We start from the raw sequence: 17,754 nt of genomic DNA, 5'->3' as shown, positions 1-17,754 counted from the left end.
AGCGAGAGAAGAGAGAGAGTAGTTCCTACAATTGCGACATGCTTGCAACCTCTGCTTTGCGCCCACGTCTATGCTTTCAAGAAAAGGCTGCTATAACCTGCCAACGACCAAATTGCAATTTAAAAAATCTTTGGCACAATTTTGCTACTATGCCTAAATCGGCATAGTTGCAAAAGTATGGACTTGGTTCTACTAAGCTTCATCTCGCTTGTGTGTGACCACGATACCGGCTTAGTTATCTGTCAGTATAAGTGATAACTAAGTGTCGCGGGACCATACTCTTAATGTCCGAGTAAGCATTCTTATTAAATTCGTTCCATTCTAGATTTTTAAAAAATTGAATCAGACATATTTGAGTATTTGCGAGAGCGTTTCCGCGAGGTATCAGAGCACATAGAGGTGAACAAAATGGATAGTGGCACGACGGAGGGCTCAACCCCAAGGACAAGGAGAGGATCCAATCGCAAGAGCATGCCCACGGCTCGTTGATGCCGTCCTCCTAGCAGGTATTTTCCTTTTCGTGCTAAAGGCATGCACCAACGTAGGTCATACATAAGAGGTAGGAGATGACATAGCATCACCAAGTAGGGGATGAGGTCCTCCATGGGCTCATGAACCTCTATGCCTCGCAGTTTCAGAAGCCCTTGTGGCGCAATTGCGTTTTAAGCAAGCTCATTTATCTATTCAGGCCCGCCCCAGGCCTTTACAACCACTGCATTTTCTCATGTGAGACCCCTTTAGTATATCACTTGAATCCTCTTCTTCTCCACCCTATGTATGCCCTGCGGTGATGCGGGCCCTTCAGGTGCATTTGCATTTATCTCTACAATCCCTCGCAGGCCTATTTCAACCAATCTATGTTCATGTGTGAATGGTGAGACCGGTAAGAAAAGCGGTTGAAGCCTCATCTCTTGGACGGCAATAATTTGGGCATTGTGTTAGGGCAGTTTCGTACCGGTGGGGGTAGAACCCCCACCTTTGTCACATATCTTGGCTCGACATAATAAAAGCAGGCAGCATTAGTCGTTTGTGAAGTTGTCTGTGTTACAGAAAGCGGGGTAGAAGACGGGGATTTCCAACTTTGCCAAAATCGGTAGAGCTGGAAAACGAATACTTGCTGCCTACAGATAGTAGCCACTCCCACCCTTAGTCCATTGTGCATTGAATGCGCTCCCCTCTTCATCGGTATGTCGTGGATACCCTCAAGGCATAACCTCATCATCATGGACAAGGATCGGCATTAGATTGAGATCTTGAGTAGTACTCAAGATCTGCTTGCCTCGCATGCGGATATGGAAGGAGTTGGAGGCAGGATCCCTAATCTCCTTCGACATTCACATTCGCATGGGGCATGCGTCCACTTCCGTCGACATGGAACCATTGAGAATACCTTCAATGTTTTCACGATAGGACTATTCGGGTGGTAGTACTTGCGCTCAAGGTAGAGTCAACATTAAGGCTGCTATTTTGCGATAGTAGTAAGGTTGCCTAGTAACTTGTACAGTTGATGTTTGCATCGCAGCGGTACCTACTTCCACTGTCCTGGAAGTTTGGAGGAGTTTTCATCGGTTTATGCAAAGCATCAAAAGCATTCAATATTTGAAGTACAGAAAGCATCGATAGGAAGGAGGAGCTACTGGTATATCTGGTGGTGAGAACCACTGTCATCTGCATCATCTCAAATGGGCGCATTCTCCTCCGAAGCATGAGGGACATGGGTTGGAGAAGAGGGTTCATCAAGAGACAACACATAATCATCAAGAGACAACACATAATCTGGGTCTCCGAGTATTGGAAAGTCAAGGGTTGTCGTGGAAGACTTGGGAGCGGAAGCCCCCTCTGAAGGTAAAAACTCGTTGAAGACAATATTAGAGTTGAGTACAACATCCTTCTTCTCTGGATCATAAAGTTGATATCCCTCTGAAAGAGAATTGTAGCCGATAAAAACCATTTTCCTGAACTTGGGGTCAAACTTCCCCCTGTGTTTTTCCAGTACATGGATATATCATATGCATAACTCGCAATGGGAGATGTCGGGCGTCCTACCAAAATAAGCTTCGAACGGGGTCTTGCTTAGAACTGAAGCGGTTGAAGGTCAGTTTATGGTATGAATTGCCGTCGCAACTGCCTTTGCTCATAAATCGATGCCATTTCTACCACTGCCCTATTCTTCTCCTCCACACCTCTATTCTTTGAAGGGGATCCGGTATTTGCAAGCTTTTGCTTATGCCATTGTCCGCACACAACTCAATGAATGCTTTGGAGGTAAACTCCCCACCTTTGTCCGATCGAATAGTCTTGAAAACTATATTGTTTTCCTTCTCCAGAAGAGAACGCCAATTCTTGAAGAGGCTATGGTATAGAAAAGATACCCAAGTAAAGCGGCTGAAATTGGCCACGAGCAACATGAAATAGAGAGCCTTGCCGAGGGAAGGAGTGTGCATAGGTCCACAAAGTTCGGTGTGACCAACTCCAAACTGGCAATGGCTCTGTGTGTAGCAAGCCTCTGAATAGATTCTCGATGTTGCTCCCACGAATGCAAGTAATGCATTTGCCATGCTTACTCCGAACATCTGGTAAGCTTGTAAGCATCTGCTCATGAAAAGCAAGCATGCTCTGCATCATTGTTCAGATGGCCAAATTTGTAATGCCAAAGATCACCTATAGGTATCCGTGTTGCTAAAGAAGGAGCATGGAGCCTGTTGAGTGTGTCCTCCACTTAGCCCCGTCTGACCTCCTCACCGGATTTACGATCCCGAATAGATACCGCATCCTCTGTAAAAATCACCTCCATCCCAAGCTTGCCCACCTCGTGCACAAAAATTAAGATGAAATCCCAGCTTTAGAGCATAAAGTACCTTGGAGGTATGCATACCCCTCTCTGCCGTCGGGAATCAGCTCTATAGATCCCTCGCTGTGAATAGGAATTTCAGATTTGTCGCCAATAAAGATGGTACCACAGTGTCACCACATGTTGGACAAAAGATCCTTTGAAGGTGTCATGTGCCGTGAGTGTAGGGTGCAGCGGAATGAATGATGAACTTTGCTCAAGATGAGTGCTCCGAACTGAGCTCAAGGTTCCTTGTTCTTAGAGAAGGGAGAGCCTTCCGTGCCTTAATGAGAGAGTGCAAGTTATCACAAACAAAGTGAATAGACACTGTGCGTGAAGGTGTTGAGACTGAGAGATAGAGAGAGAAGAGACACCGGGAAGTTGTAAAACCCTCCTCTGAAGGCCCCACTCTCGATGGCGAGAGTGGTCTACTATTGATTGCACAACCGGTACAAGACTCTGATGCACTTGAGGACTATGATGCAAAGTGCAACTAGGATGAGGTCGACGGCGACGACTTGACTCTATATTCTGTTGAAAATGGTGTTGAAGGAAACGCTGATCTGACTGAATTTTGTTGCTTCAAAAACGCTATTTGCTGATCTCTTAAATGTTGCTGAAAAAATCGCTGTTGTACTGCTGTCCAAAAACGCTAAGTGTGGCTGAATTTTGCTGCTTCAAAAACGCTGAATAGGCTGCTGTAAAAACGCTGGCTGAGATTGTATTTGCTGATTCAAACAATGCCGCGGGAATCACCAAGTGCAGGGCTGAATACTCCTGTGGAAACGTTGCTGGAATCGCCCAAGGCAGGGCTGAAATCGCTGATGCTTGTTGGAGAGAAAACGCTTGCTTTGGTGGGGAGGTCTTGCTTGAGAGAGAGAGGGGGAACTTGTTGCACGTGCTCGTGTTCTCCTTGCTCTTCTGCCAATTAGCCTAATCCTAGGTTTGCTTATATATAACTTTAGAAAATTGTCCTATCCAGTTCCCAACAAAAGTCACTTAAAATAAAAAATGTCAAAAATAGGTTTAATAGGTTTTATGCACTAGAAACTGCTCCTGATGGATTTTGATGGTAATGCTAATGATCATGCTGTGTGAAACCAGAGGATATGCATCTAATCTAAGTGCTTGGGCATACACGGTCTGCGAACAGACTCACAAAAGTGCTAGAACACTTCCTAAGCTAGATTGACTGGACTGACTGAACCCTTGTCATGCTGTAGCTTGTTCACGCGCACATAGGGTTGGATGTGTCATGTGACATCCCCTCCTTTTTAAAGTAGGTACTGGTACCGAGCTGCATGGCTTCCTTGTAGTCTGCCAACAACTCTGGGTAATCCTTGAAAAACTCTTCGTCGACCCACACTGCTTCGTGGGTTCCTCGATCCTTGAACTTCAAAAAGTATTGTCTCACTTGCTTCTTCGAACCATGTCGAAACCGATGCAACAACACTTGCTCCAGCTCCATGACTTCAGCTTTATCAATGATCTCCGGTTCTTCTTCCGAAATGTCGTTTGGAGGCGTTCCCTGAAACACTTTCAACCAAGAAACATGGAAAATGTTGTGCATCGACCATGAGTCAGGCAACTGCAATCTCATTGAAACCTCATTTATCTTTTTAATGACTGGAAATGGACCATACATTTGAAAAGACAACTTTGGACACTTCTCTCCAACTTGCTTAAGAAGTTGTTTCATGATTCTTAAATACACCCAATCCCCTTCCTTGATCGAACCATCCTGACGATGCTTATTAGCATGTCGTGAAAAAGATTCCCGAGCCTTGCTTAGCCAAAGCTTCACACTCTCAGAAATCTCATCCAACGATCGACTTTCAGCATTGGCATCAGGCATTTGACTAACCGAGCGAGTCAAAAGTGACTAGAACGGACGGCCAAAAGCTGCCTCATACGGAGTTCGACCAATGGCAGAGGAAAATGAGTCATTCAAAATAGCCTGAACCAGTGGGAGATAGAGCTCCCACTGAGACTGCTGATCATGCACATAGGACTTTAAAACATCAAAAGCCAATTGATTGTAATTCTCTGTCTGACCATCTGACTGTGGATGAAAAGCTGATGAAAAATTCAACTTAGTGTCAAAATTTTCAAAGAGTGCGCGCCAAAAATTGGATGTGAACTTAACATCCCTATCTGAAACAATTGATTTTGGCAAACCACAGAGGGGGTACGAATGCTTAATGAACAACCGTGCTACATCTTGTGCAGTGGCTGTGGCTTTACAAGGAATCAACATGCAAAACTTGCTGAAACGATCAACAATTCAAACATTGAGTGTTCCTTGAATGCAAACTGGGTGGCAGGTTAGTCACAAAATCCATGGAAATATCTTGAAAAGGTCCATCGGGAATAGGTAGCGGAAGCAAGAGGCCTTGCTGCTTACCGCGAGGAGCTTTTACCTTTTGACATATAGTGCACTGAGTGACATAACGAAACACATCCTTGCGCATTTTAGGCAAATAAAAGAATCTTTCTATTTTTTTCAAAGCGGTGTTCATTCCGTTGTGCCCACCCGTGAGAGAATCATGTGCGTCATGCAATATGGTTGGCCTGAGAGAGGGGCAATACACATAAACGTTGACGAAAATACAACAAACCCTCACGAATGAGATAGTTGCTTGGTCCTTGGGAAGCAAGAGCCTGCAACCAATGCTTACCAAACTTGGAATCCGCATACTGATTCTTCATGCTGTCGAAAGACACACCCTGAATAGAAAATGTGGACCTTGACTCAAGAGCCAAAGTCTATCCTTTGCGGCTCAACGCATCTGTAAACAGGGTTAGCTTTCCCAGGCACATACTCAATCAAACCTCCAAATTGCTCAAAAAATTGTGACCACTGCGCTTGGCGATCACTCCAATGTGCACTAGGCATAAACTGGAGCCACTTGAGGGCTTGATGATCTGTGCGAACTGTAAACTCTCTACCATACAGAAAATGCTTCCAATGCTTAAGAGAGTGAGTGATAAACAAAAGTTCTTTATCATAAACTGAATAATTCTTTTCTGCACTATTGAGCTTCCGGCTAAGGAAAGCTACAAGACGACCATGCTGCTGAAGCACAACGCCTATGGCGACATTGCTCGCATCCGTCCATACCTCAAAGGGATCAACCCAAGAGGCAAGGATAAGACACGGTGCTTCTGTCACCGCAACCTTGAGAGCTGCGAAAGCCTCAATGGCTGCTTCGGGCAAGTCTACGCGCTAACGGCGAGTCTTGACCTCTTTCAAAACATCAGTCATAGGTACGGCAATGCGTGCAAAATTCTCTATGTATGAACTATATGCTTGACATAAACCAAGAAAAGAACGCATATCATATGCAGTTTTGGGCAAATCTCAATTATGTACCTGTTCCACCTTCATGGGATCTAGCTTGACGCCTTCTGCAGAAATGATATAACCCAGATAAGTGACTTGAGTAAGAAAAAATTCAGACTTCTTAGCTGCAATGTACAATTGACACTCATCCAAACGGGTTAGTACCCTTTCGACATCCTTTTCATGTTGTTCCCACGATGCAGAAAAAATGAGAATATCATCAAGAAAGATGAACACACATACACCGACCATATCGCCGAAACGATCTACCATGAGATGATTAAATGTACCCATGACACCTTTTCATGTTGTTCCCACGATGCAGAAAAAATGACCATATTACCGAAACGACCTACCATGAGACGATTAAATGTACCCACGGCACCTGTCAATCCAAAAGGCATAACAACATACTCCCATTACCCTCGCTCGGTGCGAAAAGCGGTTTTGCAGATGTTGCCTTTGAATACCCGTACCTGATGGTATCCACTCTTGAGATCGACCTTGCTGAAAACCTTTGCCCCATTGAGCCTATCAAGGATATACTCAATGCGAGGGATCGGAAACTTGTTCTTGACGGTCATTTTGTTCAAAGCCCTGTGATCAACACACAAACGAGACGAACCATCCTTCTTGCGAACAAAGAGAATAGGAGCAGCAAAAGGACTTACACTAGGACGTATGAATCCTCTGGCCACCAACTCCTTGAGTTGTCGCTCTAACTCTTCCTCTTTTGTCTTGTTCAAACGGTAGGGAGCTTTACTGACAGGCTGTGCCCTCGATGCGATGGTCCTCTGGTTGCTCGGGTGGGAGACGGGTGGAAGATCATCCTGCAAAAACAGATGCTTAAACTTGGTAAACAAATCTGAATACTTGTCTGGAGCCCGAATGCTCTGGGAAACTGGAGCAGCATAGATGAATGCCGCTTGTGCTTCTCATCGTAATTCACGCTTTACCTGCATATGAGAAATGAGAGCCAAAGAATGCAGACCCTCCTCAACACGAATGATGATGGGGGAGTCAGTCTTGGCATTTAACGTGAGTGTTGGCCTCCCAATCAATGTGAGGGTTATGCTCACGAAACCATCTAATGCCCAAAAGCATATCACATCCTCAAAGAGTAGACACGAGAAATTTTCTACGGAAAGCAACTTGTTGAATTGTAAACAACACATCAAGGCACTCTTTCGTGATGAGAGAGTCCATACCCTCGAGAGGAGATTTTTGACTAACCTCTAGGCGGGCTCTCTTAACCAGAGAGGCACTAATCACATCATGCATACTGCCTGGATCAAACAATATGATAAAACGCTGACCCTTTACGTGACCATTACACTTCATGAGAGACTCATCAATGTGTGTGTCAGAGACATGAGAAGATTCAGCTTGGTTCATTAAAGTGCTTGTGGTTGCTGTGGGTGCCTTTGGTTCTTTAGGTGGGGCTGTCTTAGGACAAGCCTTCTTAATGTGACCCTTGATGTGACATTGATAACATCTACCTTCCTTGGCATAAATCACTTGTTCTTCAGCCGTGATGTATCCTCCTATAATTCCTTGTGCAACTTTTTCATCCGGGGTTAGCTTAGGTTTTGCAGGTGCTTTAGCTTTACCCTTAGATTCATTGTTAGAGTTCTTTCCGAAGAATTAGAGGAAGATGGGCTAGAAGAGTTACCATTCTTACCATTCTTACCGTTCTATCATTCTGCGTGTTCTGAGAATTTTGAGAGGTTCCTTGAGAAGTCTTATTCTCCTTAGGCTTTCCCTTATTGTGCTTCATCTCCTGAGCGAGAGCAATCGCTACCGCCTTGTTGAGATCGATTGGATCGAGTACCTCCACATCAAACTTGATATACTCGTCCAATCCATAAAGAATGCCTCCTTGCGCTTTGCATCCGATTTGTGTAATTGAGTGCCGAGCTGCAAATCATGTTTAGAGAAAGACATAACGGGCATACCATTTTGCTTGAGAGCGCGCCAATCGTCCTTCAATCGTGCGAGGTACTGAGGTAGCATAAACCGCGCCTTGAGCTTGTCTTGGAAATCAGCCCAACTGAAGGAGAGGGGCGTGAATTCATCGGCTTCCTCTAGGTGCGCGGGCAACTGTGCCTCTTGCCATGCGTGGTACCAATTTATGGCATCACCGACAACGTACATGGCTGCCGTCAAAACTTTGCTATTTCCTGTCTTCTTAGTTGTCGCAAAATAAGCATTAAATTGATGCAACAAAGAATGAATAACCGTGGCATCCATCTTACCATCATACTTACTGAAGGTCAACTTCTCTGTGATTGGGGGGTTGGAGTCCGAATCTTGGCTTGCGCCACTTGATGAACTACTAACATCTTTGACTGGCTCGGACTTCGAGGCGAGAACATGTCGGACCAACTCTTGCATGCGTTGTTCACTCTGTGCCGCACGCTCCGCCTGTCTTTCTTCAGCTGCTAAGCGCGCTTGCTCACGCTCACGCTCCAAGGTTTCTTGTCTGAGTTGGCGTTCACGCTCCAAGGCTTCCTGTCGTTCTGCTTTTCTTTCTAGTTGTGCCTCGCAACGCGATTCGTTTCTTGTTGTTGTGCCATCATCTCCATCATCGACTTGACCATCACCTCCATAGGATTTGGTACAATCCGTGGCGTAGATGGGGAAGGGGGAGGGTCGGGAAAACCTCCTGGTGGGGAAAACTCTTCTTCTCCACTCCCATGCTCACCACGTCCATGCGAAGTATCCATTCCGCTTCGGGTGATGACCATACACTGTGATCTTGGTTCTTAAGTTCTCGAGGAACTTGGGTTCTTGTGGTTCTTGGGTTCTTGGGGGTCTTGAGTTCTTGAGTTCTTGAGGTTCTTGAGGTTCTTTTTTTCGCTTGCAATCTGTGTTAGAGAAGGATCTTCTCTTCACCCGAGTTCTGCTCTTTTCGGCGGGCGCACCCCTTGGCGGCCTTGCGCTCACACCAAGGTTTCTTTTTCCCACCTCACGTCGATTGGCCGGCTGCTAAGTGCACGGTCCGCTCTCAATGAGTGAAAAGAGGCACAAGGGGAGACTGGACAAGCCCTTCTTTCTTGGGATTCCTGTCACTCTTTAAAACACGATTAAGAATCAACACGCCAAGGAAGTCTTATGTTACGTGCGACCGCAACAAGCAAAAAAAATTATGTGGTTCTTTCCTTGAGTGATACAGAACACTGCCAAAGCTCTGATACCAATGTAGGGTGCAGCCGAATGAATGATGAACTTTGCTCAAGGTGAGTGCTCCAAACTGTGCTCAAGGTTCCTTGTTCTTAGGGAAGGGAGAGCCTTCCGTGCCTTAATGAGAGAGTGCAAGTTATCACAAACAAAGTGAATAGACACTGTGCGTGAAGGTGCTGAGACTGAGAGATAGAGAGAGAAGAGAATAGGACACCGGGAAGTTGTAAAACCCTCCTCTGAAGGCCCCACTCTCGATGGCGAGAGTGGTCTACTATTGATTGCACAACCGGTACAAGACTCTGATGCACTTGAGGACTATGATGCAATGTGTAACTAGGATGAGGTCCACGGCGATGACTTGACTCTATATTTTGCTGAAAATGGTGCTGAAGGAAACGCTGATCTGGCTGAATTCTGTTGCTTCAAAAACGCTATCTGCTGATCTCTTAAATGCTGCTGAAAAAATCACTGTTGTACTGTTGTCCAAAAACGCTAAGTGTGGCTGAATTTTGCTGCTTCAAAAACGCTGAATAGGTTGCTGTAAAAACGCTGGCTGAGATTGTATTTGCTGATGCAAACAATGCTGCGGGAATCACCAAGTGCAGGCTGAATACTCCTGTGGAAAACGCTGCTGGAATCACCCAAGGCAGGGCTGAAATCGCTGATGCTTGTTGGAGAGAAAACGCCTGCTTTGGTGGGGAGGTCTTGCTTGAGAGAGAGAGAGGGGGTTGCCGAGTGCGTCTATTTTTAAAGGTCCGCCAACTTATGGGATCCTGTCCGATGGGGCCCAAGTGACCTAAAGAGAATACGTAAAGCAAGTCCCCTACACACTCAATTGCGTGGGGAACTGATGACGTGGCAAAGTTGTATGGAATCTCGGATTTCACGTTGGCAACTTGGCATGCTGACATGGCAGTTATACAGATTTTCGCAGTTTCCGTTGACAGTGCTGACGTGGCAACTGTACGGATTTCCACAAAACGCGCTGGTAGCTTTTGGCACTTTTGAACCAGATGCTTTTGAGTTTACTGCTTTTCATGTAACTGCTTTTGAGACTAAGGGCCTTTAAATATGTGTAGAGGGCTCAGTCTCTCGCATGCTTCAGTGAGAAGGTGCAGAGCGCGAGTAACGGCATTGTATTGAGTTCAAGTAATATAAAGAAATACCGAAAGGGATGCCAAGGTTTGGGGCCAATACTCTCTGGGGTGGAATTCCACCACTCCATGTCGCGTGTGCTCTCTCTCTCTTTCAGTTTCAGTTGTTATTGAAGTGCTAAAATTCTGTTCAGTCTATTGGCACGTGGTGCCCGTCTTGTGACAGACTGCACCATTGCCGCCGAAGAAGTCGAAGCATCTCCAACTCGCTTTGGCCACTTCTGCCAATAATGGCCCTTCGCCTTCAAGGCTTCCCTTTTAGCATCACTCTTCTTGTCTTTAGTGGTGTTGCTTTTCTTCTTAACCTTCTACTTCTTGTTGTTGAAAGAACCGGTCAAGCCTTTGAAGCCCGACTTCTTCCTTGTAATGAATCGCCCCTCCTGGTTCAACACCATTGCAACAATCTCATCCCAAGGAATAGTTTAGTCGGCCAATCGTAATCAGCGAACAATAAAAGCTGGTATATCGAGGAGGTAATTGGGCCAAAAGGTGGATGGCTATCACAATCGGGAGTGCACACGAATAATCAACAAGATGAAAAATAAATAGATGCGGGACAAGATTGAGGGAACTAGATCGACACAGTATTTGGGACCAGAAGATGTGCTGGTCCCCCCCCCTTAAAGAGAATCTTTATTAGGGAGAATCTTTTTTACAAGCACAAGAACCGGAGAAAACCCCTTCGTTCTATTCTCAGACTCGATGGTCGTTCCTTCCTGTGAGGGAAAATCCGAGAGACGAGCTCTCAATCCTTTTTCCGTTTGTACTCGGAGTAGAGGCTCCGCAGACAATTTTCGAATTCCGTTCCCGGACTTCCCAAGCATAGGCCGAGGCCTTCCCGCTTCTCCTTCGCAATGAAGTACTTGCGGAAAAACACACACACACGAAGTAGTAACTCGAAGAACATGTACTCAAGCGTCACCTGTCGCTCCTTGCACGGAACAATGACCTCCGTGTCCCGTAGACTCGTGATCACTTGTGTCTCCTTGCCGGCAGAGTCTTCCAAGCTAGCGCTGGCAAGATCTGTATCCAAAGAGTGGGGCGAGTGTTGCTTTTATAGGCTCTGAGGACTGGTGGGATAGCCGGTCCTAACCTGGCCAAGGATAGTAGAGAGAGAGAGAGAGAGAGAGAGAGAGAGAGAGAGAGAGAGAGAGAGAGAGAGAGAGAGAGAGAGAGAGAGAGGGTTGGCGGCTAGCAGTTAGAGAGGAGAGAGAGATGGACTAGCGTTGGCAGCTAGAGAGAGGAGAGAGAAAGTTTGCGTTGGCTGTTTTTGCAGCTGTACAGAGATCGCTGGTCTTTTTTTTTAATTATAAGCTCTTGCTTTGATTTAAGTTGGCTGGCTGCCACTTATTAAGTGGGCGGTCGGTCACTTGAAAAAAAATGTGAACCTGGACAAAACTTCATAAAACTCAGGGAGCTGAAAATTGATGCTGTCGAGTCACATTCCAAGCGTCCTAGGGTGTAGTTCGCAGGGCCTAGGCACAGATGCAATGCAAACACAGATTCCTCTGGGGAAAGCATTTGCGCTTCCCGGAAAATACTTAAAAATATTCTGCTTTTCAAAAAAAGCTTCTCAGAACCCATCTATATTCTTGTGCTTGCGTCTTTATGCATAATCCTTTTTCGGGTTCGGGTTTCCTTCCAGACCAACGGAATATTCCCTTTCCAATGCTCCCGTCACCCCTCATGTGACGCATTAGAAATATCTGTTTTACCGGTCTCTCCTACCGAACTAACGGTACAACCCCTTCCCGATGCTTAATGTCACCCATCATATGACACACCAGCTTGTCTGTTCCTAATGGCTTTTAACATTTCCCGTAGATCTACAGTTCCTAACCTTACGCTTCAAGTGGACTAATCTAAATATCCTAATTTCAATAAAAAGAATTTGCTCAGAAAAATAAGAAAATAGTCCATTTAGCAACATCCCTGTGGTTTCTAAACAGTTGTCCTCAACTGTAGTGCTTGTACATATCCTTCTAGAATCTTGGGATAGGATGCTAATTCCTGCTCAGTCATCCATTGAGCGTCTAGAGTAGAATACTTCTTAAACTTTACCAAATACTTCTGTGTAGTCTTCCCAAACTTGAGTGGCTGCTCCTGATGATGAATGATCTGCTCCGGTTGGAGTATTTCTTCCGTTTTTTGAACCTCAGGAGGTTCCTCGGCGATAGGCTGACTGAACCTCCTTGGCGATAGGCTGACTTGGAGGCGGTCCCACATATGGCCGAAGTAAATTAACATGGAAAGCATTGTGGATCTTCCAATTAGATGGTAGATCTAATCGGAACGTCACATCGTGCACTTGGTCAATTATCTTAAACAACCCATAATAACAATTGGAAAGTTTTACCACTTTCCCTTTATGAGTCGCTTGTTTCTTTAGTCTTGCCTTCTCAAACTTGAGTAAGACTAATTGACCGATTGTTAAGTCCAGATTTCTTCTGTGCTTATCTGTAGCTTTCTTCTGTTTTTCCTGAGAGCGCAAAATTGCTCTCTCGACTTGCCCGTAGGCCGTGTCCAAATCACTGACAAACTCATCTGCTGCAAAAATCTTATCCTTAGTGACAAGGATCGGTGGAAGCAAAGGCTTACCATAAAGAATCTCAAAAGGTGCTTTCCCCGTAGACAAATGTACAGTATTGTTATACGCATACTTGATAAGGGGCAAATACTTCTCCCAGTCAAACTATCTTTCTGACACATAAGATTTCAGCATATCCAATACTGTGGAATTAAGCGATCTCACTTTGCCCATCCGTTTGAGGATGCTATGCAGAAGAAAAATTTAACTTCGTGCCAAGGTTATCAAACTAGGCACGCCAAAAGTTTCCTATCATGCGAGGATCTCGATCACTCACAATAGACTTGGGCATCCCATGATGCTTAAAGATCTGTGCTAGAAAAATCCTAGCCATATGATTCGCTTTGATCGTTTTCTTGACTGGAATAAAGTGAGGTTGCTTGCTAAATCTGTCCACAATGGTCCATATCGCATCATTTCCAGTCTGAGTCTTTGGGAGATCCATAATAAAATCCATGGCAATACTCTCCCAGCGTTGATTAGGCACAGGTAGAGGTTGAAGGCTCTTTGGCAAACCAAGCATTCCTCGACATATTGATCAATGTCTGCCTTAAGGCTTGGCCAAAAGAAATAGCTTCTTCCATAATTTTCTTTCTCAATGGTTCTGCCACGCAAATTGCTTGGTGGTGATAGAGGTAACAATCCCGAATAGAATAGGGATATTCATTTTCTCTGTTTTGTAGCTTACATTACATGGAGGAGAAGTCGGGGTCATTTTCGGAAGTGATTCTAATTCTTGGTGATAGATAGAAGTAACTGCATTCACCCTAGGCCGTCTAGACAATGCATCTGTAGCCACATTCTTACTCCCAGCCGTATGAAGGATCTAGAAGTGAAACATGGACAAAAAGTTGGCCCATCTCATTTGCTTCTCAGATAATTTCCGTTGCCTAAGGAAATACCGCAAGCTCTGGTGATTGGTTTTGATCACAAAATCCGCTCCTAGAAGGTAATGCTTCCAAGTAGACAAGGCGTGAATCATAGCCATAAGTTCCTTCTCGTAGATCAAGGCATGCAATTCTGCGTCCTTAAGCCGTCTACTTTCATAAGCCACTGCATGGGCTTCTTGGTTAAGCACTGCACCGATGCAATCACTTGAAGCATCACAGTGAACCTCGAATGGTTCCTTTAAGTCTGACACTATTAAAATAGGTGCATGGCTTAGTAGATACTTGAGCCTATCAAAGACACCTTGTTGTCTCGATCCCCATTTGAAAGGGATCTTCTTCCTTGTTAGGTCGTGGAGTGGTCTTGCTACTTGAGCAAAGCCTCGGATAAACCTCCAATAGTAGGAACACAATCCCCAAAAGCTACGTACGTCGTACATCATGTATCGTAGTAGTTGGCCGATCTTTTACGACCTGGTTCTTTGCGGGATCCATACTCACTTGGTTGTGTGAGACTATATGGCAGAGATAGTGTATCTCAGTGAGACACTCACTCTTCTTTGCATTCACATGCAACTTATGCTTTCGCAATTCCTGAAACACTTTGTCCAATTGCTTCCAATGTTCCTTGTTAGTCTTCGAAAAGACGAGTACATCATCAAAGAACGCTCCTGTAAAAGCTCGATGTGGATTGAAAATTTGATCCATCATTCGATTGATTGTGGTAGGAGCATTGGTCAAGCTGAATGACATTACCAAAAATTCATAAAGTCCAAAGGTTGTGCGAAAGGCTATCTTATGGACATTCTTAGGGGCTATGCGTATTTGATGATACCCACTCTTTAAGTCAATGCTACTAAAGATGCTTGCACCTGCAACTTATCGAGAATATCATCAATCCGAGGAATCGGAAAGCGATTCTTGATAGTGATCTTGTTTAGAGATCGGTAATTTATGCACATTCTAAACGTGCTATCTTTCTTCTGCACCAGTAGAACTGAAGAGCAGTAAGGCGAAGTACTCGGTCGTACTAGACCTTTTTCTAGAAGCTCGTTGACTTGCTTCAAAATTCTCTTGCTGAGCAAGACTTACCCGGTAAGGGGGTTGGTTTGGGGGAGAGCTACCCGGTACGAGATCAATGCGATGATCTTCCGGATGTTCCGGAGGTAGCTTGTCCGATAGAGTATCCGTGAAACAATCTTTATATTTTTCAAGAAATTGAAAATGTTTAATTTCCAAACTAGAGAGCGAATCCTCATTAGTTTTATCTTTTTCACGTGCGAAAATCAAGTAAGCAGAAACACACTTCTTTATTCCCTTCTTAATGGAGATATGGCTTACAATAGGGAATAGCCAATCCCATGCATCAACAAAAAATTTTAATGTTCTTGCCCTCATGCTCAAAAGCGAGGGTCTTTTCTACATAATTTGGGACCTGTTGCCATGGCATACCCAAGATGATATCACATCCCTCGATGGGTGCCATCAAGAAGCATTTGCGGTCCTTGTACTCGCCAATCCGAAGATTAAGCTTTCCTTGCACGAAAACTGCATTGGTGGTCAACCCCTCAAATGCCGATCCGGAAGTGACTGAAGTTCCAAGATGAGCCGGTGTGAGGCCCAAGCGTTACGCAGTTTCCAGTGAGATGAAGTTGTCCATCAATCCAGGGTCATAGAGGAACAACACTTGTTGGTTTTTCACGGATCCCCAGCCTTTAAGGAGTCGACGCTTCCCTTTCTCGGTTTCTGTATTCCCTTGCACATCAGGAATGGAATTCAAGCTCGGTGGAGCGGGTTCTTTCTTCGATTGTTCCTTCTTCAAAGATGCTTGTTTCTGCCATTGCTGCCGAACAGGGCAATCGGTCTTCATGTGTCCTTTCTCACCACAATAGAAGTTGTTCTTTGAAGGTTTGTACTTGATTTGGCGTGAGATACTTGAGCCGTTTTCCTGTACCCTCTGGCTTCTTAGGCTGATCTGGGTCCTCAAGGGGACGCTTTTTACCTTGGTTTTTATGGTCATCATAAACCGCTCTTTACCTAGCACGGTATGTGCTATGTTCCATCCGTGTGGGGGTACCAATGGAATGTAGATCCTCGGCAATGATTGCCGACTCCATCGTCCCTTGAAGGGTGTCGTGTGGATACACCTTCATGCTCTTCCAAAGCGGTGGTTGAAGGCCTGCTTCGAACTTCCGCATCTTTTCCTCGTCGAAGATCTTCATGAAAGGCGTAACTTTTAGAAAAACCGACCAAAATTTGTCGACATAAGCAGTGACTTTCTCTTGTTCCTTTTGGGCGATCCACTCCCATTCCTTCCTAATGTCCTCAAAATCAGGCGGAAGAAATTGTTCATAAAATTCAGCTATCCCACGTTCTGGCTTGTGTACCTTCCAAAATTTTGGCTAACCACGAGTTGCTCGCTATCTCCTTGAGATGCATCCCAACATGATGCAACTTGGATTCAGTGAAATTCCCGTTGGCAAAAGCAACTTCAAACTGCTTGATGAAAGACAGTGCCTTGGAGATATCTGTGTGTCCTGTGTAGTTGTCAAACTTCACATCCTTGTCACCGGATTTGAAAATCTGCATCTTGCGGTGATGTCTACGGTTATCCTTCTTAAAGTGGGGCTTCTCTTTAGTATTATGTAGGGAAATAGTAGGAGTTTTCTTCTTGGGAGAAAATTTAGATACTGTATGAGAAGTAGATGTAGTAGTATAGTCAAGAGAGTATGATGGAGAAGAGATAGAGACATCCTTGCTTTCGTTAAGCAAAGAAAGTTCTTTTTCTTGGCCCTTGCTTTTGGAAGGCCGTTTGTTTTGATCAGGAGATCTCTTGTGCGTTTCGGCACCTCTTTCCGCACCATCCTCTTGCGGGTTGCTTCCATTGGCAGGATTTCCTGACGCCCATCGGCATCCGTTCAGTGTGTCGTCCCTGTCATGCTACATCCTTTGTCCAGGAGTCCTTATGTGCATATACATAGCAGGGTGTACTTTGCGTGCTAGCAAAAAAATGTACCACAATGTGTCTACAACCTGTTATATCCGGTGGTGTCATAGAGAACTTGGCCAACAGCCACAGAGTCTGTATCAAATGTGTCACCCCCAAGTCTCCCGTGTGATGAGAGAATTCGAGAGCTTGAGCCCGAAACAGTCCATCACTGAGTCTAGAGTCCACCCAGTCTGGTCCTTGCCACGGAGTGGGAAGGAGAAATCAACCACTGTGTCGAGAGCTTCTGCCCCTCTAGCTGCTAGAAACAGTACGTGGACTCTGAAGCAAGTCGCCTCAAAGGGAAAGGAATCGCCGAGGAAGTCATAAGCGAAAAAGTCCTACCGGCGACGACGGATGTCGAAACTAGTCAGTCCTCGAGAGACTGTTGCAAAGCGTGACGTTTGCACCAACAGGGGCATCTGCAAGAATGGTTGCTCCTCTCACATTAGGTGGCTCGTGGCAAAAGTGCTGCCAAGAGACCTCCTAGCTGTCGATGAAGGTCCTGTCCCCTGGGCTGGCTGTGAGGCAGGATAGGGAATGGATGATGGAGCAGGGGGGCTAGTGGGTGGGATGGTAACGGGGGGAGGTGGAGGTGATGGAGTCGGGGGGTAGGTGCGGTAGGCAGATGAGGCATGTGACCAAACACCTCGAGGGGATTGCAAGTACTTGGTGGTATACCAAAGCTCTGCAAGGAACTTACAACAAGACTCGGATTTAATTCAAGGCTGAATTTTCGGACAAAATTTTTTTTCCTCTACGCTTTGAGGAAGGCATCCAAGAA

The 17,754-nt window shown here is 45.3% G+C and overlaps 1 protein-coding gene across 1 annotated transcript in view; it reads left to right on the top strand.

Annotated features, from left to right (window-relative positions):
• The first annotated feature begins 348 nt into the window (after window positions 1-348).
• Window positions 349-17,754, top strand: part of EMF2 (VEFS-Box of polycomb protein) — a 158,163-nt gene continuing 140,757 nt past the window's right edge. The window contains exon 1 of the mRNA XM_086528400.1: window positions 349-506. The gene's annotated coding sequence lies outside the window, so the exon portion shown is untranslated. The remainder of the gene's footprint in view (window positions 507-17,754) is intronic.

The sequence above is a fragment of the Adiantum capillus-veneris genome, chromosome 14 (genome assembly GCF_014529385.1).
Source record: "Adiantum capillus-veneris isolate H3 chromosome 14, ASM1452938v2, whole genome shotgun sequence".
Classification (NCBI taxonomy): domain Eukaryota; kingdom Viridiplantae; phylum Streptophyta; class Polypodiopsida; order Polypodiales; family Pteridaceae; genus Adiantum; species Adiantum capillus-veneris.
Note: the sequence above shows the minus strand (reverse complement) of the source record. Positions and strands in the feature narration are given on the sequence as shown.